Here is a 26,560-nt window from a genome sequence, read left to right as displayed (position 1 = left end):
GTATGGTTTGTGATGTAAAATGCTTGCAACTAGGATTCTGTCAGGTATTTGTTTTCATTTATATAAAATGGATCATTGCCTATGTAGTACATGATGGTTTAATAAATATGTTTATTTAACGAAAAAGGCAGGAATTGAATAATTTATGCAATATTGCTTGGACTAGGAGATATAGCAATATACGTGAAGTATGTTTGCCATGTTAATATAGTTTGATTACTATTATATGAATGCAAATTTGCCTATGTCACAAGTGATAGTTCAATAAAGAGGTTTGGGGGAAAAAAAAGAAGTTTGGACTGCATGTTAGATATTGCCTTCCTTATAAGGGACTGAGATCAGACTACAAGCAAAGAGAAAGGGATTAGGAGTCCTAAGTGAAAGACCTGCTCCAGTACAATTTGTAGTTGAATTGAGAAGAGAAGATGTTGTTAAAAAGGGGACAATCAGTAGGGCATATAAAATATTGCATGATAACTAAGAATGAATCAGAGAAGGTTAGAAAAGACTGGAAAAGCAATTTACAAGGACAATGGGAGTGTTTATGTATGGCTCCCAGGTACGTAACAAAGTTCAGAAGATTTAGGGATTTTGCTTGGAAGTCATTGCATAGGTATTTTTATACCCCAAGCAGACCTGAAAGAATTTTTCCTTAAGTAGACAGCAAATGTTGGGGGTGTGACGTGGAAGAAAGATGTAATTGAGAACATTTTTTTTGTGAATATAATGGGTTGGCAGGTTTTAAAACATCCCTACAGAGTAATCGGTCAGAAATACTGGGGAATCAAATGGCTATAACGAAGGAAATTATTCTTTTGAGCTGGGATACAGGATCTGAATCGCCCTGACATAGTAGGACCTTAAAGTTTAATTCTGTTGGATGTCCAAAAAAGCAATTACTAAAAAATGGAAACCAAAATCTAAGCCAACTGTATTTGATGTATCGAATATTATAAAATAGATAAATGAATTGGAAGAGGCATCCTTGGAAAACAGAAGTAGCAAAGTAAACAGAAATGAATGGAATTTGTGGGAACAAGGCATGCAGAATAATGTTCAGGAGGAGGAGTGAGGTAGGAAAGACAGGAATTGAGAGAATTTTGTTGGACTGATAGAAAACTTGTAATGTATAGTGTGTGTAAACGGAAAAAAAATGTTAATATGGTTCATTTTCTTTTCCATTAACATATGTGTGTCTATGTCTTAAGTGATAATTTAATAAAGATGTCAAAAACATTCTTCAAGTAAGAATATTCCTTAGATACATAGTGCTTGTCTAGTCTACCCAATTTCCAAAGCATAATGAGTAATAAATAAAATCAGAGTGACCTTCTATTAATTTCACCCTCCAATAGACACACAAAGAAGGAGGCAGATTAAAGTGGCATATTTCTGAATATATTGTGCTTCACAACTTACTTGCTCTCTCTGCATTAGTCATTAAATTCCATTCTTCCTCCATTATCAATAACCACTGCTGAAAATTACCAAGCTCTCCCCTAATAAACCTAATATCTCTGGTAGGGGACTTGGGGGGGGGGGTAAGGATACTGAAGCTATATTCACACTTCTCCCCCTCCAGTCTGTTCTAACTGCCACACACCTCTGTCATTTTGACTACTAGCTTGTCCTCCACTTGAAGATGCATTACCTTTTTAACATACATTCACATCATTTTTTAAGAAATATTAGTGCCCACATCTCCTCTGTGTCTCCAATTTTGCAAAACAGATCTTTAGTAAATTCCACTTATGGGCTTCACTATATTCTGTTCAAGTCAAGTAGGCCTATATTTGCCCTGGACTGCTCAGGTCAATAGCTCTCGCTCTCTCTCTCTCTCTCTCTCTGACTCTCTCTCAAATGCAGTCAATGTTTCCATTCGGCTCTAAAGTTACCTAATTTATACGATTTGTAGCAAAAAAGGTATTCTTACCCCTCTGTATGATCTGGAGCAAAATAAGTATTTCTGCCCCTCTCTACTATTCTAAAAATAATGTCTCTCAGATTCCTTCTTCACCTACTGCATTCTACAAGGAAGAAAAGGTCCTGATACTCTTCTGGAAGTAACCTTACCTCTGATGCCCTTTTTTTCCAAGGTTTGCACATTTTGGGTCACTGCAACCACAAACACCCTCCACCATGCCCTTCATGAAATGTATTTCAAACAAAACTGCCAATAACAGTAATATAAACTGCTCATCAGCCAAAGAACCCTGAAGAGTTGAAGTCCTACAGTGGTGATAAAGTAGTTTCTCAGTTTATCAAAGGAACTGAGTGCATTTACAATCTCCTAGGCAGGCTACTTTCATTTTCAAGTGAAAATTGCCCTCTCTTCAGTCACAGTAAATGTCCTGAGTCACTCTATTCAACATCATTTGACTTTATCTTCTCCTCCCCAGAAATAAACAGTGGCACATCTTGCTAGAGAAAGAAAGGGTCCTTACTTTGTTCTCTTTAAGGGTTCAGATTGCGGCACATCTTGCTAGAGAAAGAAAGGGTCCTTACTTTGTTCTCTTTAAGGGAGCAGATTTAGAACCACAGGCTCTAACTATATAGGTTTACATCTGAATGCCTTTATCAGCTTGCAATTTCTTACCCATCACTGTAGGTGCCTGTCCAAGTGTGCACTCACTTTGTATTCCACAGCTTCCAGTTTTCCATTAACCAACACAGCCAGCAAATAACCCTGCCCACTTTGTGATTGGGAATAGTCCACATATGGCAAAAGTTTCTCTTATGTCTGCTCTAAAACAGCATACTTTGAAATTCAGATAGTCTTATTTTAAAATCGAAGTGACCACCCTTTCAATCGAAATAAAAGTATTTTAAAAGGACAGATGGTCCACGTTTCCCAGAAGATCTGATGACTGAACTAGAATACATTGCAGAGCTTTTTTTTTTTTTTTTTTTTTTTTTTGAGAAGGCATATTCCAGAAACCCTTATTAAGGGGTTGATGCATGACATGTTGGAAGGGTTGCATACGAAATATACCCCATTATTAGGTAGTAATAATTATACCAGAATTATGGAAGGGTTGGTAGCAAATAAGAATGACATGACTAACAGGGTTATTGGGACACCTAGTAGTCATTTGAATGAAATGGCAGTGAATTATAACAATGCTTTGGTTTTTAAAAATAATCAAAACATGAAGGAAATTCAGAAAATAATACAGACATATCGCTAAATCTTTTTGAAGATGCCCAACAGTTTGGAAGTGTTTTCAAAACCCATTTAGTTACAAAAGGGACAAAATATTAAAGATAGTTTCAAGAATAAATTCAAGGGGAAAATCTAACAGAAAAATGGGCACTTACAAATGTGGTATGTGTAGCCAGTGTAAGTACATGGCACATTGTGCAGAACTCAAATTGCCTAATTTAGAGACCCCTTTCAGAGGATCAAAGTATTTTAACTGAATATCTAGGAGTGTTGTTTACCTTGCTTTTTGTCAAGTGTACAAGTTATTATACTAGGAAAACTGAAAGATGCTTAAAGACAAGAGTCTATGAACACTACTATTATATAGCAACACATGATGAAACAAATGCTTTATATAAATACCTGAAGGAATGCAAGCATGGAAAGTTTTTATTCTTGACATTGGAAAAGGTAAAACCAAGTCCAATGGGGTGACCAATGAGAATCTCATTTAGAGTACCAAGCATTAATATAGCAATTGCGGTTGAATGTGGGGTCCCTGTCTGGTTTAAATGGTGAATTATCCTTGGCTCCTGTACTAAATATGAGGATTGTAAAATTATAAAAATTATACCCAAATGTGTTTGGATTTTTAGTTATAAAAAACAAAGTTTTTATGACGAATATGTATACATGTATTGGAAATTAAGTTCACATATTAAGTTACATAATCAAAAGCATTCAGTATTTTATGATTTTAACAAAGCCTGGAATGTTGTATGTATTTTAAGAGTGATTTACTCTCAAATATTTATGGTTGTAATTTATTAAGGTGAATGAACAATACATACGGTTTGTGTGGGAAAGGGAATGTTGCAGTGTGAAGAACTAATGATGGTTAGTGAATTTTAACTGGAACTGTATAAAATGGAATAATTTTCTATGTGTTGACATTCTGATGAAGTCTTTTTAGATGAAAGTGCTAAATCCATTTACAAACATCTTTTCGTGAACTTGGGGTGTGAAGACGTTTTCCAGCAGCCTACTACTAAGGTTTACTTCGGTTTTATTGTTTTTTATATTTTAAAACTGCTAAAGTTGTTATAATAGTGGGGCTAGATAGTCAACAAAAACAACTGAAACAGAATACGTACAGTCCTGGGCAGATCAATCTTCCTCTTGCCTTGGGGCAGGTGCCTCATTTTTGATTGCTCCTATGCTCTCCACAATATTTTGCAGCACCCCTCTGACAAATTCTTGACCATCCTTTCTCCTATCCTCCATCTTATTTCTGAACACCAGGGAAGGGTTTACCAAGTACACTGGTTCCAACACTAAACAACCCTGACAGTCACAGACACAGGAGGCACCAGCTGACCCTCCCAGGGTGCTCTTCTCTCCAAGGTAGCTTTGGATTGTTTCTAGGGCCTTTTCAGCATCCAAAAAAAATTTAATGCTGCCAGGAAAAGAAACTTTTATAGTTGCAAGTTAGAGGATTTTAAAGCAGAGCCCAACTCTATGACATATTTAAACTGTGGGCAACAACTTTTGCCTTACTGTGACACAAAAGCTGGGTTAATAATTTTCCATAAACTCTTGTTTTACCAGACATCAACTTCTTGCCCTTCTGCCATCATTTTGATACAAGTGCCTCCTTTAGTTCATAACTTTGAAATTTTACTATAATCAGGTGTGCTTCTTTTTTAGTCCCATACTCTGATCTATCAGGATCTGTTTAACAGATAAAGTTCACTCAATGAGTAAAGTTTTCATACAGGTTTTAAAGCCTTTACACTCTACTTTCGCCGGTATTAGCACAAAGTATAGATTCTCCCTACTCACCCAGTCTTTTAGCTCCATTATCTTGACTGGCAAGTCCTCCTGAGTGGTTTCATAGCTAGCCATTCTTTCTCAGACCTATTCTTCTCTCTTCTGCATATTTGTTATTCACACTTACATATTCCTCTAAAGTTCCAAGTGCATCTGGGATATTTTCTCTGCCACACTGCTGGCCACCACTATCCCTGGGTTGACAAACAGGGAATCCTTCTTTGCATTCTGTTCCCATGCACCCTTTGAAGTTTTTATTTTTGGAGGCATATACAGTGTTGTTTCAAATCATCCAGGAATTATTTTACTGTATAACAATCTACAGGGGAATGCAAAAATTCACTTTTAGAAAAAAACAGAACCAATAAACTGATGAAAGAACACACAAGGCCGGTGGTAATCTCCAATAAGTTTATGTAAGCGCTTTCGTTGAACAAGTAATCCAATTTCTTCAGACACTGGACAACAGTTAAACATTCAGCATACTAACTGAAGATGTTTCAGTCAGAAAGAGGTTGTCTGATGGCCCCAGTATGATATTCAGATGTGGCCTTAATCTGAAGAATTTATTAGAAAACACTAATGTTTATCACAGTGCCAGATGGGGTATGTTCAAATGTGGGTGCTGTAGAAGTTGCCATCTTATAAAGGTGTCAAATAGGTTCTGCATTTCTGATACCATTCATTATCTGAAAGACAGATTTAATTGTGAAAGTGTTGGGGTTGTCTACATCGCCTTATGCCAATCCTATGCTGCATTTTATATTGGTAAGACTGAGAGACATCTTAAGGAGATAATTTATGAACACCAATACAGTATTGGCAGGCGTAATGGCAACAATGATTTGGCCAGACATATCATGGAACATATGAGGGTCACTCCTTTGAATATATGGTTATTGAGCAGGTAACAAAAAACAAGAGAGGTGACCCATGGCAATTAATTTTAGAAAGTAGAGAATTGTATTGGCAGTTGAAACTTAATGCTTCTGCCTATCCAGGTCTCAATGAGTATTGCTCTTTGAAGTGTATTTTAAAGTTAAAAGCACTTCAAAGATGAATATGTTTTGTTTAGGAGGCATTATTTTACAATTGGTGTATATAAACTATTCTTGTTTAATATTATAGCTTTATTCATAGTAGTATTGTACAAACAACATATTTTTATTTATATATTTTTTTATAAGTATGGGATTGTTTATTATGTCATTATTGCTGAAGTCATTTCTTGCTGACATTATTGCTGATGTCATTTCCTTCTGGAATATTTTAAATTGAATGTTTAACTGTTGTCCTGTGTCTGAAGAAGTTGGATTACTTGTTCAACGAAAGCGTTTACATAAACCTTTTGGAAATTACCACTGGCCCTGTGTGTTCTTTCAAAAATTCACTTTTCACATTTCCTGCACTTGAAGGAAGAAGCTCAAGCAATCTTCAAGTCACCATCATATCAGAAGTTCTAAGTAAAAAAAAAAACAACAAAATTTCTTAATAATAGATGCATAATAAATTTCCTAATATAAATTGCATGCTATACCGTAAAGCAGTTCTGTATAGTATGCAAAGGCATTTTAAGTATGAAGTGGGGGTATTTATCATTAACTTCTGTTTATGCTAGGAATATTAAAGTAGGAAGGTATTTTCCTTAACTGCAATGTGCCCAAGCTCTGCACTGTAACAAGATAAGAAAGGATGCCAATAAACAATGTAATGTTGTGATCTTGGGCCACTGTGATGATATAATGAACAACAGTGATCATATTACTTGTACACTGAAATAAAAAATCGCCTGTTTATACACAGGTGCAAATCTAGACTAATGTTTTCAGTTCAAGCTATATACAAGGGATTTTTTTTAATAAAAAAACAGAAAAATAAGAGAAAATATGAAATACATGAAACACTGTACTTCTTAGTTCTCTCTTGCATTTACAAATTACTAGGTTATTTTTTAGCCAAAGACAAGGGGGAAAGCAGGTGCAAGTAATTAGCCATGTGAGGTCTGACCAGTGTATTCTGAATGAACTCTACTCTCTTGCATTTGCAGAGCTGCAAGATGATTTTCCCCATTAGTAAATGCTTTCAGTTGGAGGGAATGAATCTTTGGGTGCAAGTAATAAATCAGGAAAAGTCTAAACAGTGTGTTCGAAGTGATATGCACAAGTATATCATGATTACCATTTAAGGAGGAACTGGCAGACTATTTAGTGAATACGAATACAGTTTGAAACTATGGGAAGTGAAGAGTTTTTTTGTAAGTAGTTGCCTTTCTACCAGATGAAGTACATCAATGTATTACACAAGAGTGCACAATTTATATTATTTAAGAGTAGCCAATGCACTTTTTTCTTACGGCAAACTCCAAATTTACTGAGTTGTTTTTCACATCCGGAAGGTAACTATACACATGGTAAAGACAGATAATAGCTGTGTAAGTGGAAACAGGTTCTAACATGCACTTCAGCATGTTTAACTCTAATTTTATAACAGGTAGTGCCTACAGGTGTGTCCCTCAATTTGGGACAACTGATCATATATGGCGAGATAAACTCCCCTTTTAGAAAAATGCATACAGTTTTGTGCAGTTATTGCAAGTTAAAATCTGTTGACAGGATTTAAAAATGTGCTTAGTTTTTTGTTTCTTGAGTGTTTTTATTGAAGTGAAAAACGTAACGTGTTCAAACAAATGTAAAAAGTAGTAACTTCATACAAGATCAGCTTGCCAAACATTGTGTGCAAGTAATTTGAAGTTGGATACAAGTCCAAGAATTTGTAAACCTTAATAAATAACAAAGTCCAGCTAATACTAGAGCCAAAGATCTAAACCTGCTCCAACAAATAAGATTAAGAGGAGGAATATGTTAGTCATGCAGCACTTAACCCTTCTCTGGTACAAACTCCCTCTCCAATTTAAGCAGTGTGACAAATTCTGCCTTTAAAAAGGAGTTGTATAACTGGGTGTCTGTTCACAAATTCCTTCTTGGTATTACTCGCTTGGCCCTCCTTGAAATGAAGGACAAGACCTAAGGAAGAGTATTGGGAAGACAAACATGGCCCTGAAGCTCAGTTGCCTTGCAATTCCTATGATTTTTTATATATTCAAAAGAACTGCATGTACAATAAATAAAAGCTTTTTATCAGACTAGCAGAATTGCAGCTTTTCAATATTAAACTGGAATATAAATTACCTTGCATCTATAGAGAAAAGGCAGAGTACTGAACTGTATTAAGAGGTGCAGGGACCAAACAGCAATGTTATAAGAGATGCATTTGGATAGAAATGAGCGAGCAAATTTTGCAAAGAAAGGATTTCATGATGGACAATCAGCAGAGTATTAGATATAATGGAAAGTATAAGTAATATTACTAATTTACAGAGGGATCCAATGGAGTCAGAAGGTAAAACAGATTTGTAGCAGTAAGGAGTTACTGGCAGGGGAGTAAGATTACAATGACATGTATTTACATTCTACCTAACGCTACTATCATGGAGTGTAAGAGAATTTGAGGAAAGTAATAAGCTTTCGGCAGGGTTATGGCTGAGGACTGGAACCTGATTCGCAACAGTGAGGATGCATCAACAGACCTAGAATGGAAAGTATAACAAAATAGTAGACCTTTGAAGAAGTATATGAGAATATTTTGGTAGAGAGGATAGGAATTCAGTAGTAGGTCCTCAAACAGAATTTAGATATTATTGCCCAAGATACAATAATCAGGACAAAGTAGAAATTATATTTCATTGTGGCATGTGTATTTAATCAAAACTGCGTGAGTCTGCCAATAATCTTCTCATATCACACATCGATAAAAACTAAGATAGAGATGCAAGGTAATGATGTTAAAATTAGACACTGGCATATTCTTACTTAACTGGTTAAAAATAGAATTTAAGGATTGGAAAGAGGGTATTATTTAATAATTACCATTAAAAATATAAATTATTTCAGAAGAAAAGTTAGTGAGTGGGATACAATGAAAACAGAGTTTAAAACATAAGAGATGCATGGAAAAGAAGTAGCAGAAATTATTTAGAGGAGTTGACAAAGGTTAAATTATTGCAGCACTAGGGGAATCTCACTGTAGATTAACAGGATCAAATGCCGAGTGCTAGAGGGAAAAATAAGGGACTATTTAGATAATATGCGTAAGTTTTAAAGGTTGCTGTTAAGCATCTATATTTTAACAGTAACTCTATAGTGTAAAAACATTTAACGCAATGACTCAAGACAACAGAAATGAAAATGAGCTGTAGAGAAACTTAGGGATTTTATAACAAAATAGAGATATTTTAGAAATGTTATGAAAATATGTAAAAAGCAGAGAAATGGGGAAACACAGAAAAGGAGCAAATAGAAAACTTATATGGAATACTTAATTATACTAAAGTCAGAGGAAGATGATGCTCAGGATGATGATCAACAATGGTGAAGATATCAGTTAAAAATACAGATGTATAATGAAATCTCCAGGAAGAGATGTTATTCCTGTGGAAATCTGGAAGTTAGGAGGGAAGAAAAAGATAAAGATATGGAACATTTTGTCTAACAGTAAATTACAGAGGGGGGGGGGTTAACAGCATCTTGGAAGGACACTGTGAAGATCTACAGATCCAGCCTCATATGCACCAATTTCAATTTTTAACTATGAATAAGAAAGATAACACCAAATTTGATAGATCTGGATCACTGTAGTTTTGTGGAAGAGAGACAAACATGTGGAGATCATCTATATTATAACAACGAAACACCAGCTCTTTGAACACCTAATCATCGACACAATGAGCAAAATCCAAAATGCACGAATGGCCACTTCCGTGAATTTTTTCACAGGGAAAAAATTTGCTTGGCCGACCAACAGGAAAACAAACTTTCAAACCCTAACCAAGTGGGGGGCTTTGCCCACCCCCCCCATGTGGGGGGCTGTGCCCCCACCACACCCCTAACTAAATATACCAACTCCGAGATCACTCTACATTGGAGAAAAGGGCAAATTCCCAATAACGGCCAAGCAATTTTTTTTTCCTGTGAAAAAATTCATGGAAATGGCCATTCGTGCTTTTCAGATTTCGTTCATTAGGTGTCGATCTTTAGTTGTTCGAAGAGATGGTGTTTTGAGGTACTAATATAGACCCCATATGACAGCATTAACAGAGCAATGATGATTCAGCAAAAGCAGAGGGTAAGAAAGCACTACTACTGACAGTCTTGATACTGAGAAAGCATTCAATACAGTCAGCTGGGATTTTATAAGCAGGACAAAGATATAATTTGCATTTACTAGAAAAATAATAGAATAGTTGCGAATTGTGTTTTTAACAGTGGAATATTTAATAAAATCCAAGTGTCGGTGTGGTGATGCACTTCCTGGTTCATGATCCAAAGTTGTTCCTTTTTTGCGAGCAGTAATTGTTCTTTGTAACTTTACTGCACTCTTGCCCATGACATTTTGATCTAGCTGCAGATTATATTATTTTGTATTTGATTAATCCAGAAAGGGATGTTTTAATTTTACGTAACATTTTGTGACAGGGTCACGCTTTTGCAGGATACAAAACAAAGGCAGTAAACTATGCTATGTACCCACACATAAACTGATTCAGCAGTACCCATATTTAGGGGGACATCATAACACAAAGTACTCGGGTATATGGATTAAAAAGGATTCTGTAATGACGAATAAGGATATGTAGGAAGAAACTAAACAAAATATTAAAAAATGAGAAACCAGAAGCTCAGGATTATGGATATGGACAGTAAGATACAATCAGTGAAAATGTTTTTTGTGCTGTCTTACATACAGGTCAGGCATATCTTTATAAACCACAGGAAAACCTGTGGTTGATAATAAAATGAAGGAATTTATTTGGGATGAGAAGCAGTTTTATTTTATTTATTGCATTTGTTGACCGGGAAAGTCTACTGGGCCTAAGAACAGCCCATTTTCAGTGGAGGCCCGGGGAGAAAAGTTCCACAATATTACATACATAAGCTCCACAGTAATACATACATAAGTAATAGAACAATGTTGATACATATTGTTGTCTTTCAGCTTTTCCCGGTTACGGGTCGCCACAGTGGAACTCCGGTCTGCTAACTATTGGCAGTAGATTTTAATGAACGCCGAGGTGCCAGCTCGACATTCAACCTCAACGAAGGCACGCCCATTTACTCATGTCTTTCGAATGCCCATGCAACCACAGAGAGGACATGCAGACTCCACACAGAAGGCACTCCCCGCACTCCAGCCGAGAATCGAATGGGAGAACCTCTTGCTGTGAGGCAACAACGCTACAGCTGCACCACCGCGATGTTGATACATACAAAAGTTAAAAATTAAGTTGAATCATAAGTGGGATAAGATCATTCTTCCCACAAAACAAAGAGATTTAGGACTATGTGATTTTAAAGGGGTACTTTAAAGTTAAGCAGTTAAGGCTCATAAATACAACTCAAGCAAAACGTTATAAATCAAGAAAAGAATAATGGTGAAATTGGAGAGAGTTCAAGAGATTCTGGATGCAAGTCTTTGAGGAAAATAACAACTACAAAGAATATTACATTTATAGAGTAAAAGAAAGTGTTCTTAGAACTAAACCTGTGTAGAAATGGCATTTTACTCATATGCATGCTTGGTAGTAGGCATATAAAGAGGGGCTGGGATTTACTGGAAGAAATCAGGAAAGGAATCAAGGTATTGAGAGCAAATTGTTTAAGAGGGAAAGGTAAGAGAGTAATACAGGTTCTGCTGGTTTGGTTGATTAGGAGTCTGGATTACATTGGTTTAACTGACTGCATTTGTTAGACTATATAGATACTAGACAGGTGTGTGAGATTGACAATCTCTGGGTAGGGGAATAATCACTTTCCATGGGGATTGTGTGATCTCAGAGTTGGCATGTACTGTACTAAAAAGTCAACACTTCCATTTTTAACGTAGTGTGGTTTGCCTTCAGGATGTCAACACAGTGTTAGATGACCAACTGAAGGTAAATCAGTAATACATACTCTAGCTACAACATTGTACAGACAACTCTTTTCAAGGAATTCCCTGCTACAGACCAGCAGTTGCCATCATCAACACACTGTAGGAATGTTCCTAAATCACAATTTATCAGAACCAAAATAATTTGTTCCTATGACAAAGATTATCAGATTTGCACCAGTGAACTGGTTGACAGCTTAAATGTCTGGGGTAGTAGTGAAAACAATATTACAGATGCAATGATGATATCTGAAGGATTGGTGAAAATCAAACCAACAATTTGAACCTCACAGATTTACTGAAATGTAAGAAAGTGAATACTAGGGAAGCTTTCCACATGCCCTTCGGTACTATATTTTCTACCAACACCAAAACGTTCATGAAATTGATAAAAAAACACTGGGATATTTTATTGTCTGATAATGATCTTAGATAGTTACTATCCAAAAAATGTCAGTTTTCATTAAGACTAGAAAAGTGCCTCAAACAATTTTCTCGTCAATATAAGTTTACAACAGTGGACCTTCCAAGATGGCTGCACACTGATCAACAGCTTAATTTCAGCTCTCCCAGTGTGAAAAATAAAGCAAGAGATAGGTGCCAGTAACTCTGCCAGATTTAGTAAATTCAGTTACTGGCTAATAAGTACAGTGCCTGGATGCCAGCAAACAAGAAACTTAGACAGCTTGAAAGAAAATCAAATGGAAAAGGTGAAGAGAAAACAGGGACTGGGAAGAACCCCGCAGCTGCTCAGAAAAAAGTAATTAAATCTCCAACTTTGCCACAAGACATGGTTTCCAGTAATTTAGAGAGAAAAAAAATAAAATATACTCAGAGTGGACTAAAATAAATAAAACACTGAAGGAATATATATTAACTCAAATAACAAAAGGTTGGAAAATATGGAAGCCGCATATACAGATAAACTGATAAAACTGTAAAAATCAGAGTCTGAAATGAAGAAAAGGCTCACTGAGTACAAGACTGTTCAAGAAGAGCTGTTTCAAAAAACTGTAGAGTTAGTGGACAGAGCACGTAGGGAAAACCTGAGATTTTCTGCTGAACCAGAGAAATTGGAGGAAACTTTTAGTTATGTACTTACCATAACTTCGGATGTATGGGATCCATCTCGCCTACATTCATAACTGATGGGTTCGGAGCTGATCCATCGGCTCCGACTCGGCCACTATATACTAGAACGAAGTCTCTAATTGGCTGGGCTACCCCTTATCCCAGAATGCACCACGCCTGCTTCCCCAGATCTTGTTTGTTCGCTTTCATACCTACATCCAGACACAGATACATACCAGCAACTGTAACAAACTAAAGTCCTTCAAGAGAAAAACTCAGTAAGTAGCAACATTCCCTCTAAATCCAATGGGAAGGGGGAAGGAGGGAGGATGAATGTAGCGAGATAGATCCCATACATCCGGGTTATGGTAAGTACATAACTAAAAGATGTAATGGGATCCTATCTCGCCTACATTCATAACTGATGGGATAGCGTCCCTAGCACCTAAATCCCGGGTGGCTCATTGGAAAACACTCCTAAGAACTGTGGAACCAAAGGAAGCTCTACCTCGAGAAGCCACATCTATTTTGTAATGAGAAATGAAGGTGTGCGGAGAAGTCCAGATAGCGGCCGCACAGATATCATCTATCGATAATTTGGAGTGGAATGCTACAGAAGTAGCCATTGCCCTGGTAGAATGAGCCCTGACTGGGAAGGGTAGCTCTTTGCCGGACCGTGAATAAATGAAGGAGATGCAATCTTTAATCCATTTGGCTATGGTGGTTTTAGCCACCAGTTGACCCAACCTATTTTCCGCAAAGGACACAAACAGCTGATCTGACTTTCGTGTCTGATTGGTCCTACTTAAATAAAAACGCAGTTGTCTGTGAACATCCAACTGATGGAAAATATATTCTGCGCTATTGGAGAATTTGGGAAAAAACACAGGGAGCTCCAAGGATTGTTGAATGCATAAGGGGATGCTACCTTGGGCAAGAAAGAGGGATTTAACTTGAGGGACACTCTGTCTTTGTGAAAGGTCAAATAAGGAGGATTAGAACAGAGAGCCTGAAGCTCTGAGACCCGCTTGGCAGAGGTTATTGCCACCAAAAAGGCGGTTTTCCAAGATAGAAATTTTATATCACAAGTAGCTGCTGGTTCAAAGGGGCGGGCAGTTAAAGAAGCTAGAACCATATTCAGGTCCCAAGGGGGCACAGGATGGGCTATTGGGGGCCGAAGGAGCCGCGCTCCTTTAAGGAAAGATTTGAAAAGCCTGTTTGCCATTAAGGAAGGCTCAAAGGAGACATGAAAATTAGAGATAGCCGCCAGTTGGACTTTAATTGTGGAAACTGAAGAGCCCAAATAAAACAAAGAAGCCAGGAATTTTAAAACCTGAGGTACTGGGGCGGTAAGGGGATCTATACCTCATTGCTGGGCCCAAAGAGCAAACCTCTTCCATTTGCTGGAATACAGTTTAATAGTGGAAGGTTTGTGAGAAGAGGACAAAATGTGGATGACGTCTGGAGAAAGAGTTATCTCTGACTAAGGTTGGAAGTGGAGTAAACAAGCGGCCAACCTCAAGGACCTGAGGGATGGGTGAGACTGTCCCAACTGATGAGTTAACAGGTCGGGCACCAGGTCCAGAAACCATGGGCCTTCCACCGCATACCTCAGAAGGAAGGGGAACCAAACCTGACGAGGCCAGTGTGGAGCAATCAAAATCATGTCGCTTCCTAGATAAATCGCCTTCTGTATCACCTTCGGGAGAAGGGGAACCGGAGGGAAGGCGTAAAGTAGACCGGGGGGCCAACTGTGAGCTACGGCGTCCCTGGGAATCTGCCCCTGAGAGGGAGTCAGAGTGAAGAACTCCCTGCATTTCGCATTGTGAGGGCTGGCGAACAAGTCGCAACAAGGGAGGCCCCACTTGGCGAAGATGTTTGCAGCCACTCTGTCGTCGAGGGACCACTCGTAGGGCAACAGGAAAGTCCTGCTCAGCCTGTCTGCAATCACACTGGATTTCCCCGGAATGTGAGTTGCCACTAGGAAACGCTGGGTAGCAATCGCCCAATGCCACACTCTCATGGCCTCTCGGCAAAGGGGGTAGGACCTGGTTCCGCCTTGCTTGTTTAGGTACCAGACTACCGACATGTTGTCGGATAGAATCGCAATAGTACCCCGGGGAAGAGCATGATGAAGTGATTGCAACGCCAGTAGCACCGCTCTCATTTCCAGGATATTGATATGCAAGTGCGTTTCGTGAACCTGCCACGTGCCTTGGACAGACCTGTCCAGATAATGACCCCCCCCACCCTATCTGGGAGGCGTCCGTGGTCACCGTGGAGACGGGAGGCTGAAGAACAAAGGGTCGCCCCTGGTCCAGGTTGGACCAAAGCAGCCACCAACGTAGGTCCCGACGGCAAATTTCCGTAATCTGGACCAAATGGTTCAAGGGGAGTTCCTGAAAGGACCATTGAACCGACAGTAGCCATTGCAGCACCCGCATGTGCAGCCTGGCTAAGGGGACTAGAAGAATAGTTGAGGCCATCGTGCCCAATAACTGCAGAATCAGTCTGGCCTGAACTCGTGATCTGGGTAACAAGGTTTGGACCCGAGACTGCAGGACCTGAATCCTTTCTACTGGCAAGAATGCCCGCATTCTTCTTGTGTCTAACTCTGCGCCTATAAAGGTAATACGCTGAGATGGCTGCAGCACAGATTTTTCCCAATTGAACGTGATTCCTAGTGAATGACCCAAACTGACTGTGATCATAAGCGCCCGAACTAATAGATGCTTGGAGGTGGCAGTAAGGAGCCAGTCGTCTAGATAGGGAATCACTTGGAATCCTAGACTTCTCAAGTGAGCTGTCACTACTGCCAGACACTTGGTGAACACCCTGGGGGCTGTGGTGAGACCAAAGGGCAGTGCTCGGAACTGGAAATGACTGGCTCCCAGGCGGAAGCATAAATGACTCCTGGACTCTTGACTTATCAGAATGTGATAGTAAGCGTCCTTGAGATCTAAGAAGCACATCCAAACATCCTTCTCCAATAACGGGAGAATGGACTGAAGGGTGACCATTCGGAATTTGGATTTTTTTACAAAGCGATTCAATGATCTGAGGTCCAAAATGGGCCTTAAGTCCCCTGTCTTTTTTGGCACCAAAAATAGTCTTGAGTAAGTTCCTGATCCGATCTGGTCGGCGGGGACAGGCTGGATGACTCCTGTCCACACCCTTCGAGAAACTAAATCTAGTAATTCATCGAAGGGTGGAGACACCCAGGAGGCAGAGGGCTGGGCCCCAAAGGCCTTGAGGAAGACTGACTCTCTGCGGAAGGGGTTTTGGACTGCCAATCGCCTCTCTGTCTCAGGATCTCGAGGATATCTGAGAATGAGACGTCATCCGAGGATGATTTTGGGGACCCCTCCGCATCATCGAGGTCAGTATCTGATGTGATAGACTCATCCTGGGAGTCAATGTGCTTCCTCTTGCACAATTTTTTTCTTGGAGGTTCATCTGAAGCGGATTCAGAAGGACCTCCCGGGAGAAGGGAACCCCCCAAGGGGGTATCCTCAGGCCCTGGGGCCCCACTGTCGTGGGAATGAAGCACACCAGAAGCACCAGTTCCCAAGTCTAGGGACGGTGAGGTACAGACTTGCTGAGCCGGCAAGGACATGGCCAGCGCACTCCTCATGGCCTCAAAAGCAGGACCTCCAGACTCTACGGTGGACACAGGCTGAGAGACCATGACGGTACCGGGAGTCCCTGCGCCGACGCTCCGAGGGGAAGACTAGGCACCAAAGCTACCAGTTCCAAAGTGTTCCCCTCTGCCCCGACCGAGGAAGTCCCGGTACCGAACCCTGACGCCGAGGACAGGGTAGGAATGATGGTCGGAACAGAGAAGCTCCGAGGGAGTCTCGGTTCTGACTGGACAACTCTGCTCCGCTCTACCATCACCGACTCCAACGGCTCCAAGGAGGTTGGAGGAGGAATCGGATGCGTCGAAGTGGGGACCGGCTCCGGAGCCAAGTGGGCTGGAGCAGAGACCATTTTTGCAAAAACCGGGTACTGGAAAAGCCTCTGGATAACTCTGTCCAAATCTGAGTCTGACAACCTGGAGGATTTAGAGGAAATAGATGGGGGCCGAGACTACTTCTCTCTCGGCTCCGATAGACCAGGGGACCGGCTCCGAAACGGCTCCAACACCATCAGCACCGGATCCGGAACCGTATGAATAAGCATCGGCGCCGAATGGAACTTCGGGGCCGGGGGGGGGGGGAGTCTGAGCTGCACGCCTCCAATGGCTCCGAGACCAAAGGAGCCGAAACAGATGATTCGCCTCTCGATCCCCCAACCTTCGGCTCTGACACCAATGGAGCCGAGGAAAGAGGTATCGAGGCAGACCCTTCCACACAAGGCTCCGAAGCCACTGGAGCTGAGGAAGAAGAGGTCGACCTATGCTTCTTGGAAGTCGGTTCCGACAGACTGGTCGGAGCAGACGACCTTTTCTTTTTAGAAGCTGGAGAGGAAGGAGAAGCCAAAGCTTCCTCAAAGGAGGGCTTAATAAGGCCCTTAAGGATCAATTTATTTTTTCGTTCTTGAAGGACCCTAGAGGAAAAAGCATGACAAACACTACATGTTTCCTGCAAATGTTTCGGTCCTAAACAATATACGCAAACAGCATGGCTATCAGTAAGAGACATTTTGTAGTTGCACTTGGTGCACTTTTTAAAACCAGACTTCTGCTCTTTCGACATCCTATCACACAACTATTTCCCACAACGAAAAGCAAACCTTAAAGTAGGGCACGAGCCCTTTGACTCAAAACGGGACTGGCCCGAGATACAGAACACAAAACGGGCAGAAGCCCTCTAACTTAAACAGGCTTAGCCCGATAAATCAGGACGTACAGAGAGACAAAATCAACACACCCACACACAAATAAGGGCAAGGGCCCTCTAACTTAAACGGGCCTTGCCCGGTAAGTAGAAAAAATACCAACAACCAAAAAACAGGTTCACACACACACACATAAAGCTGTTAAAACAGCTATTTGTTAAATTTGTGAAGAAAACCCTAGGTCAAAAGACCAAAAAGTAAACAAAAAACCACTTAGCTCCAGCCAAGTCGAGACCATGTCTAGCTTGAAAAGCGGCAAACGAGATCTGGGGAAGCAGGCGTGGTGCATTCTGGGATAAGGGGTAGCCCAGCCAATTAGAGACTTCGTTCTAGTATATAGTGGCCGAGTCGGAGCCGATGGATCGGCTCAGAACCCATCAGTTATGAATGTAGGCGAGATAGGATCCCATTACATCATGCTGTGTTTTTATGAAAGCATAAAGAAGCAACTGTACTTGTATTCCACAGCAGGATTTGTTAATTGAAAGGGCATATCATGTGTATGCTTCAAACCTGGCCATTAGACAGCAGCCAATATCTGTATTAGGAAACATGCAATCATACCAGCAGAAAGAGTTGAGCTTAACAAAATTGTGGCAAAAGGAAAAAGTATTAAAAGTTGGAGAGAAAAAAGTGTTTGTGAAAAATGATTATTCACTGTACACCAGGCAGAAAGAAACACATTCATCTCAGGAATCAGGGAATATCATCAGGCAGGTGTGAGATTCAAGATGTTGTATCCAGCTGTCTTCACAATATCTTTTTCCTGGAGGATCAAAGTAATTTTCTTATGCAGGCTAAGGAGGAAACATGGATGTTTGTCCAAAAAAAGTGAGCCAACAAACAGAATGGGGCGCTGCCTCTTATTCTTCTGATAATAAAGCTCAGAGAGACTTTGCCACTGAAACTTTTTCAAATATTCCAAAGGGAAATGCTTGCGAGACAGAAAGAAACCTCCGAAACTGAGTAGAAGACTAGGGAGTTCTTTGGACTTGAGCCGGAGTCTGGGGTTGAAAGATGGATGAACAGGAACAGGACCACCAACACTGAAATTAGTAAATAAATACAAAGCCTTGATCACATTTGTGAAATATGCCTTTTGCAAGAAAAATTGGAAAGACTGGACTTTAAACTTGTGGGAGACTGAAAAGTGTACACCCAATTTCACGTCATTAATGTTTGGTTGGACACTAAAGGAAAGAAGGTAACTGTAAATTAAATTTTTGTTCTTAACAGTATTTCTATAACACATTCATGATATAAATTGCATATTACATAGTAAAGTATTTTCAGTTATTTACACTATTGTGAATGACTTAAGGAATTTGTATTTTAGCTTTTTATAATGTAGTTAGGGGGGTTTACACTAAATGGGGCTAATACCTTGACAGAACGAACTGGTACAATATTTAATGATTTTATTTTGATGGTTTTAATTTTATATTTTTATCATTTTTACATATGTACACAATAGATATTTATCAATGTATTTTTAGAACATATGTATACAATAGATATTTATCAATGTATTTTTAGAACATATGTACTTAAGTTAAGAAAGTTATTTCATTTTATTTTAGCAAGACTTGCATCATTTTGATATTTAGTGTTTAATTGACTTATTGGATACTCTATGCCAGTGGAGGTTGGTAGAGAATTTTGGGATTTAAGGAATGTGCTCTGTAATGTTGCTTGCATCTGATGAAGTCTCTATATGTGTAGACGAAAACAAGGTAATCTCGTTAAAGTGTTTATGTATGTATGTTCATGATTAATAAAGATCAGTGTGGATTAATATTATCAAATGGCTCCTTCCCGAGTGTCTAGTGACTTTTTATGCTTACTAAATGTAGATAACATTTTTATGTCTATCTTAGCATACAGATTGAAATCAATTTTACCCAGTTTAAATTAGTTTAGATCAATCTGGTTTTACTTATAAAAGACAAACATCTGACAATGTAAAAAAAAGAAGGTATGTTCTTACCATACTGTTCCATCTGTGTTGTCCATTTTCATTTATCCTTGACATATGGGTTCGGTTCCATTATCGGAATCAACTCTGCCATTACTACAGCTTGCATCAGCCAAAAATTCTCGAGTTTCACGTCTACCCACAATCCCTCTCTCCCAATTACCTCAGATTGAGTTTGCAGTGAATGCACAGATAATAGATAAGGAAGCCTGAAGGGAAACCATACCTGCTATGCTTTAAAGATCACAATAATATGAAGGCATATAATCCATTCCACCAAAAAATATTAAAAGGCCAAGGGATGGAGGGAGGGGAGTCAAGGAAAAATGATGATGGACAACATAGATTGAATGTTATATTAAGAACATAACTTCTTTATCTGATGTTGTCAATCTTTATTTTATCCTTGACATATGAGACAGCGTCCCCAGCTACCTTAGATCTTGGGAGGACTCACAGAAGAATATTCATGAGCACCATTGAACCAAAGGATGCTCTTCCCCTAGAGACCAAGTCCAATTAATAATTATTAATAAAGGTACGGGGAAAAGCCCAAGTAGCTGCTGCACATATATCATCCATTGACGCTCTAGACTGGAAAACGCTGAAGTGGTTATTACTGATCTTGTAGAATGGGCTTTCATGGGCCTAGGCAAAGCAATTTTGTTCTTATCACAGATAAATGAAATCCATTCCTTTAGCCATCGGGCTACAGACACCTTGCTAACTGGCTTACCAAACCTTGCAATGGAAAAAGAAACAAATAATTGGTCAGATTTTCTCATGTCTTTTGTCCTGTGAATATAAAAGCATAATTGTCTTTGAACATCTCATAAATGCAAGGAATATTTACCTCTGTTTGAAAAGTTTGGAAAGAATACCAGTAAGTTAATAGCTTGATTGATGCTAGCCTGAGACTACTTTGGGTAGGAAGGAGGGACTTGTTCGTAAAGAAACTATCTTTGTGAAACACCAAATACAGTGGGTTTACATAAGGCCTGAATTTCTAAAATTCTTCTAGCTGAAGTTATACCCACCAAAAGCAATGTCTTCCATGACAAAAACTTCAGATCACACTCTGCCGATGGTTCAAAGGGAGAATGTACAATGGTCTGCAACACTACGGTCAGATCCCAAAGTGGCATAGGGTCTTTGAAAGGAGGTTTCAACAAGTGTGTCCCTTTTAAAAAGGACTTACAAAGTCTATGAGAAGCTAAAGAGCGTTCTTCCAAACAGTCATGGAAATTGGAAATTGCTGGTAGTTGTATTCTGATGGTAGAAGGGGAAGCTCCCGCATTAAGACGAGAGGCTAATAAGGCTAAAATATTTTCTATAGAAGCAGAGAAGGTGTCAATGTGTTTTTCATGAGTCCAGATAGTAAATCTCTTCCATTTACTAGAATATAGTTTATGGGTAGAAGGTGCATGAGAAGACAGAAGGATGTGGTGTACCGGGAAGGAAAGATTTAGACATCTGGCAACTAATGGAAATGGAGGAACCATGCTGTCAGCTTGAGGTTCAAAATATCTGGCTGGGACAGAAGGTTCAGAATCAGATCCAGAATTAAAGGTTGTTGAATTAGATAAGGCCAAAGAATGGGGAACCAAGTCTGTCGAGGCCAAAAAGGGACAATGAGGATTACTTTGCTCTTCAACTTGAGTGCTTTCTCCAGGAATTTTGGAATTACAGGTAGCGGGGGGAAAGCATACAGGATACCGGGGGGGGGGGGGGTCACGTGTGGAGGACAGAGTTACTTAGCGACTTCCCCGGAGAGGGAATCAGTGCAAAGTAATTGCTGCACTTGTTTAGGGGAAAGGTGAACAGGTCACAGCAAGGTTGACCCCCCCCACTGACGGAGGATCCTTTCCACCACTTCTGGATTGCGAGACCACTAGTGAGGCTGAAGGATACAACTACTCAGTTTGTCTGCAGTCACAGTGGAACTCCCCAGAATATGCTTTGCTATCAGAAAGTGGTTGGAAGAGATCGCTCACTGCCACACTGAGTGCTTCTCGACAAAGGGAGGTAAGACTTGGTTCTTCCCTGCTTGTTGATATACCAAACTACTGACATGTTGTCTGCTTGAACTGCAATCGTCCCCTGAAGAAGAGCTGTTGGAAAGGCCTGCGATGCTAGAAGCACCGCTCTTAGCTCCAGAATACTGACATGCAAGCTGGCCTCTAAGGAACACCAAGTGCCTTGAACAGTCTTGCTCAGGCAATGCCCCCCAACCCATCTGGGAAGCATCTGTGGTCACTATGGCTGTTGGCTCTAGGCAGGACAAAGGGTTGACAGAAGAGACTTTGTTCAGAATAAGTCCACCAAAGTAGATCTTCTTGCCATAATTGATCAGAATCTTGTCCAACACTGGTTGATGAAGCATAGACCATGGAGATGTTAGCAGCCACTGCTGTATTCTCATGTGAAACCTGACTAGAGAGACTGGAGTTATTGATGCTAGCATCAATCCTAGAGCTTGCAAAATTAGTTAAGCAGGAACCTTCCTTCTGTAGATTATCTTTTGAATCTGTGTAATAATTCTTTGGAGTCTCTCTGGAGGAAGGGATGCTATGGTTGTCGTATTGAGAACTGCCCCTGTAAACTCTAGATTCTGATGTAGAGTCAATAGGGATTTCTCATGATTTACAGTTGGGCACAGATATTGGGGGTCCCTTGCTTCTATCAAATGATGCCTGGGCGAAGCAGTTATGAGCCAGTCATTCAAATACAGAAACACCCGGAATCCTTGCAGTCTAAAGTGAGCTCCTACTACTGCCATGCATTTGGTGAACACCCTGGGCCCTATGGTGAGACCAAAGGGCAGCACTCTGAATTGGTAATGACTGGCTCCCAGCTGGAAGTAGAGGAACTTCCTGGAGTGCTTGTCCATCTTTATATGATAATATGCATACTGAAGATCTATTGAGCACATCCAGTCGTCTTTCCTCAAAAAAGGAAGAATGGACTGTACCATGACCATCTGGAACTTTGTCAAACTGATTTGTTTAACACACTGAGATCCAAAATCAGTCTCAAGTTCCCTGTCATTTTTGGCACTAAAAAGAATCTCGAGTAAGTTATGGATCCTCTCTGGTCTGGCGAGACTCTTGGATGACTCTTGTATTTAGCAGTTTTTGAATTTCTAGACCTACTGTATCTCTCTGACTGGGTGGGATACTGGGTATTTTTTTTTTTTGTGCATGATAGAAGGATGGGAAAAGGATAAAGTATAACCTCTGGATACGATCTGAAGCACCCAAGAATCTGTTATCTTTAGCCAGGCATCTAGGTGCAAGGATAAGCATCCCCTGACTGCCTCCAGAGGAAGACAATCATGTCTCTAATCAGGAATGCTGAAAGGGCTTACTCAGAAAGGAATCCCTGAAGTCCTGGTTCTGCAGACCACCATTGCCACGTGGGTGGCGTCTTCCATTTTGGTTCCCCCTCTGCCGCTGTAACCTGGAAAAGCCCTTGGGACTTTCGGAACCACATCTTTCCACTGCTCCCCTGGTTCCTAGAAAAGGATCTTTTGGGGGGTGGAAAAATGTATGCCCCATAGCAGAAAGGGTCTTACCATCCTTCTCACACCAGGATAAGGTCTCTCTTACTTTTGGGCCAAACAAGGATGATCAGTCAAAGGGTGCATTGACAAATGATGACTTAAATGGTTCCACAAAGTCACATTGGCGCATCCAGGCATGTCTCCTTATGGCTATGCATCAACCGCTGCTCTGGATGTCCTCTTGGCTGTATGCGCAATGAGCCTCATGGACAAATTAGACACAGACTCCAGGGTGGCTAGCTGGGAGGCAAACTTTCTCTTGAAGCCCCTCCTTAATAGCTCCTGCCAGGGTATCTGACATCTCCTTGATCAGGTCCCTTTCAAGTCTTGTGAAATGTGCCTGAAAATTCAAAGACCTTAGGGCGAAGGTCAATGAAGCATAAACCTGCTTCCAATCTATCCATAGCCCAAGACTTCGAGTGGATTTTATTCCTCAGTGAGTTCCTTTTTCATGGTAGCCACTATGACCATGGCGCCCACTGCTAAACCTTTAGCCCAGAACTACTCATCTTCAGGGACAGATAAAATCTTGTCTGGTCTCTTAAGGATGGGTTCAATGGTGCCTGGTGCCTTCCATAACCACTGTTAAATCAAATGGATGAGTTTGTCAGTGGGCAGAGTTATCCAAGAGGTAGATGGGCAAGTACTGAATATGTCTGCAGGTAAACCAATTCCTCCAAAGGGTTTTGGGACTTCGTCTCCCCTTTGCTTTAAAATGTCTAGGATGTCTCCGATGGAGACATGTTCAGGTGGTGACCTTGGGGACCCTTCCCCCTCATTACAGTCAGTATCTTCAGTGACTGATTCCTGACAGGAATCCAAGTGCTTCCTCTTGCACTTCTTTTTCTGAGGGACCTCCTCAGGGAGATAACCTGGGGAGGTATGAGAAGATGAAAGAACCTGTGTCTGAGAAATCTGAGACTTCAGTGCTCACTGCTGCAGTGACAGGGACAGGTTGAATAACAAAGCCAAGGGGGGGTATGTTCTGAGAAGGAAGGTGCTGACTTGACTTGAGTTACTGTAAGGGACAGGTTCCTCTACATAGCCTCAAAAGATGGCCCTTCCAAAGAGGGAAGGCAGCCTGGAACCAAGATAGAATGCCTTGGAACAGAGGTCACTCCCCGCTCCGAAGAAACCACCCTGAGACAAAAGCCAGGGTTGAACTGACTCAAGATGAAGATCTGAGAAGCAAGGATGGCTCTGAAAAAATTGGAGTTGATTCTTGCCCAATGGAACCAACACGGCAACTATGGCTCTGGGAGATGTCCTGGTCGGAAATCACTAAACAGCTCAGGGGAATTACTGGTTCCAAAGAAAAGGAGATCTCAGGAGCCAGTAAAGTCAGTGCCGGAAAATTCGGAACAGTAAGCTCTGAAGCCTCAGAGGAGATCAGAGGAGGAGAGGTTAAGTGGGTGAAATAAGGCTCAGTAACTGGACCCAAAAGGTCGGAGCCAAAGTGAGTCTCCTGTAAGTCCTCTCACCCACAAAATTTTACTCACGAGTCTCTACACATTGATCACTGAAAGAATTTTGGTGGAATTGATCGATGACATGGAGGGAGATTCTCTGGAGAAACACTTCTGGAAGCTCACCCACAAAGGGGTCGATATCTGGGGAGTAAACAGTCCTAGGTAAAAATGCCCTTGGTTCAGTTTCTAAGGTCTGCGCTGACAAAGTCAGTGCCGTCAAAGTAGTTAAAATGTCCTGAACCAGAGCCTTTGATGTCGAAGGTGTTGAGATAGTGATAAGGTGCCGAGGAAGTTGTCAAAGACAAGGACTTACAGCCAAAGACCTAAAGTTCCGAGGATCCATTCAGAATCAAGGATTTCAGTTTCTTGAATTTCGGTGCCAACGGAGAAGTCAGAACTGAGAAGCTCCTCTTTTCACACTTCTCCAAGGATGATGAGGATCTCTTGTCTGCTGCAGATATGGATTCACCAAAGTCAGAGGGGATTAAACCCTTCAAGGTAAGTTTATTACATCTCTCAACAAGGGCTCTATGACTGAACCCATGGCAAATACTGCAGTCCTCCAGCAAATGCACAGGACCCAACAATATACACAAAGCAAGTGAAATCTGAAGCGGGAATCTTGTGTCTGCACTTCTGGCATTTTTTAAAGCTAGAAGGAGCCTTAACTTTCTCAGCCATCAGAAAAATATTGGCTGGAAGGCAGATACACACACACACATGGAGGGGGAACAGCATAAAATTGAGGAGTACAGAAAAAAGTTTTTTTTTTTTTGTTTATTTTTGTTTTGTGAGAGGAAAGGAAAGTATCGACAATGATAGTTTAAGAAGTACACCAAGATGTACTGAAAGGAGCCATCAACAATGACAGTAAGTAATACACTGACATGTATGAGAGAAAAAGGAAAATGGTAGCTAAAGGGTAGAAGAACAACAGAGAGAAAATGTAGAGAAAACTTTAAAGAAATAAGAAAATATTACCAAAGCAAAAAGGAAACTCGAAAGCTCTGACAAAACAGGACTGCTTGGAAAAGTGGCAAACGAGATCTGTGGTAATTTGGAGACAGGGATTGTGGGTAAAGGTGAAGCATGAAAGTTTTTGGTTGGCACGAGCTGTAGTAACAGCTGAAATCAGTTTAGATATCAGAACCGGATCTGTAGGTCAAGGATAAAATGAAGACTGACAACATCAGATAGACCTATTACTCTTACAGATATTATGCATACCAGGAAATATAAATCTCTTAGACAATGAAATATCATTTGAGTCTTTGGATTAGAATTTTCTATTCAAAGTATTAATTCTGTTTGATTTTCCTCCTCGGTATGTTTTGATGTTAACATCTATTTATAACATTAATAAAGCTAATGTAAAGTTAGGCCCATTTACCTCAAACTCCATAAATATAACAAAAGGAAATAAACAATGTTGTCCTCATTCCCCTTTATTATTTAATTTAGCTACTGAAGTTTTTGCAATTGTATTTAATTCTAATACAAAAATTCAGGTTTTGGCAATTAATCAAGAATATAATTTTAAAGTTAAGCTATTTGCTGATATCTTGTTAACACTGCAAAATTCTACTGAAACATTAGAAGAATTGAGTTTATTATAGAACAATTTAAAATTTACATTTTAATAATTCTAAATCTAATTACATTCTTATTAACAAAGAGTTCATTTAATC

General features: G+C 40.2%; 1 protein-coding gene across 1 annotated transcript in view; it reads right to left on the bottom strand.

Annotated features, from left to right (window-relative positions):
• MKS1 (MKS transition zone complex subunit 1) overlaps positions 1-26,560 on the bottom strand; it is a 1,448,767-nt gene that overhangs the window by 633,523 nt on the left and 788,684 nt on the right. The window lies entirely within an intron of this gene.

Source organism: Protopterus annectens, chromosome 13.part0 (genome assembly GCF_019279795.1).
Source record: "Protopterus annectens isolate FY-2018-M chromosome 13.part0, PAN1.0, whole genome shotgun sequence".
In the NCBI taxonomy this organism is placed as follows: domain Eukaryota; kingdom Metazoa; phylum Chordata; order Ceratodontiformes; family Protopteridae; genus Protopterus; species Protopterus annectens.
The sequence above is the reverse complement of the archived record's forward strand: the minus strand, read 5'-3'. Positions and strand labels throughout refer to the sequence as shown.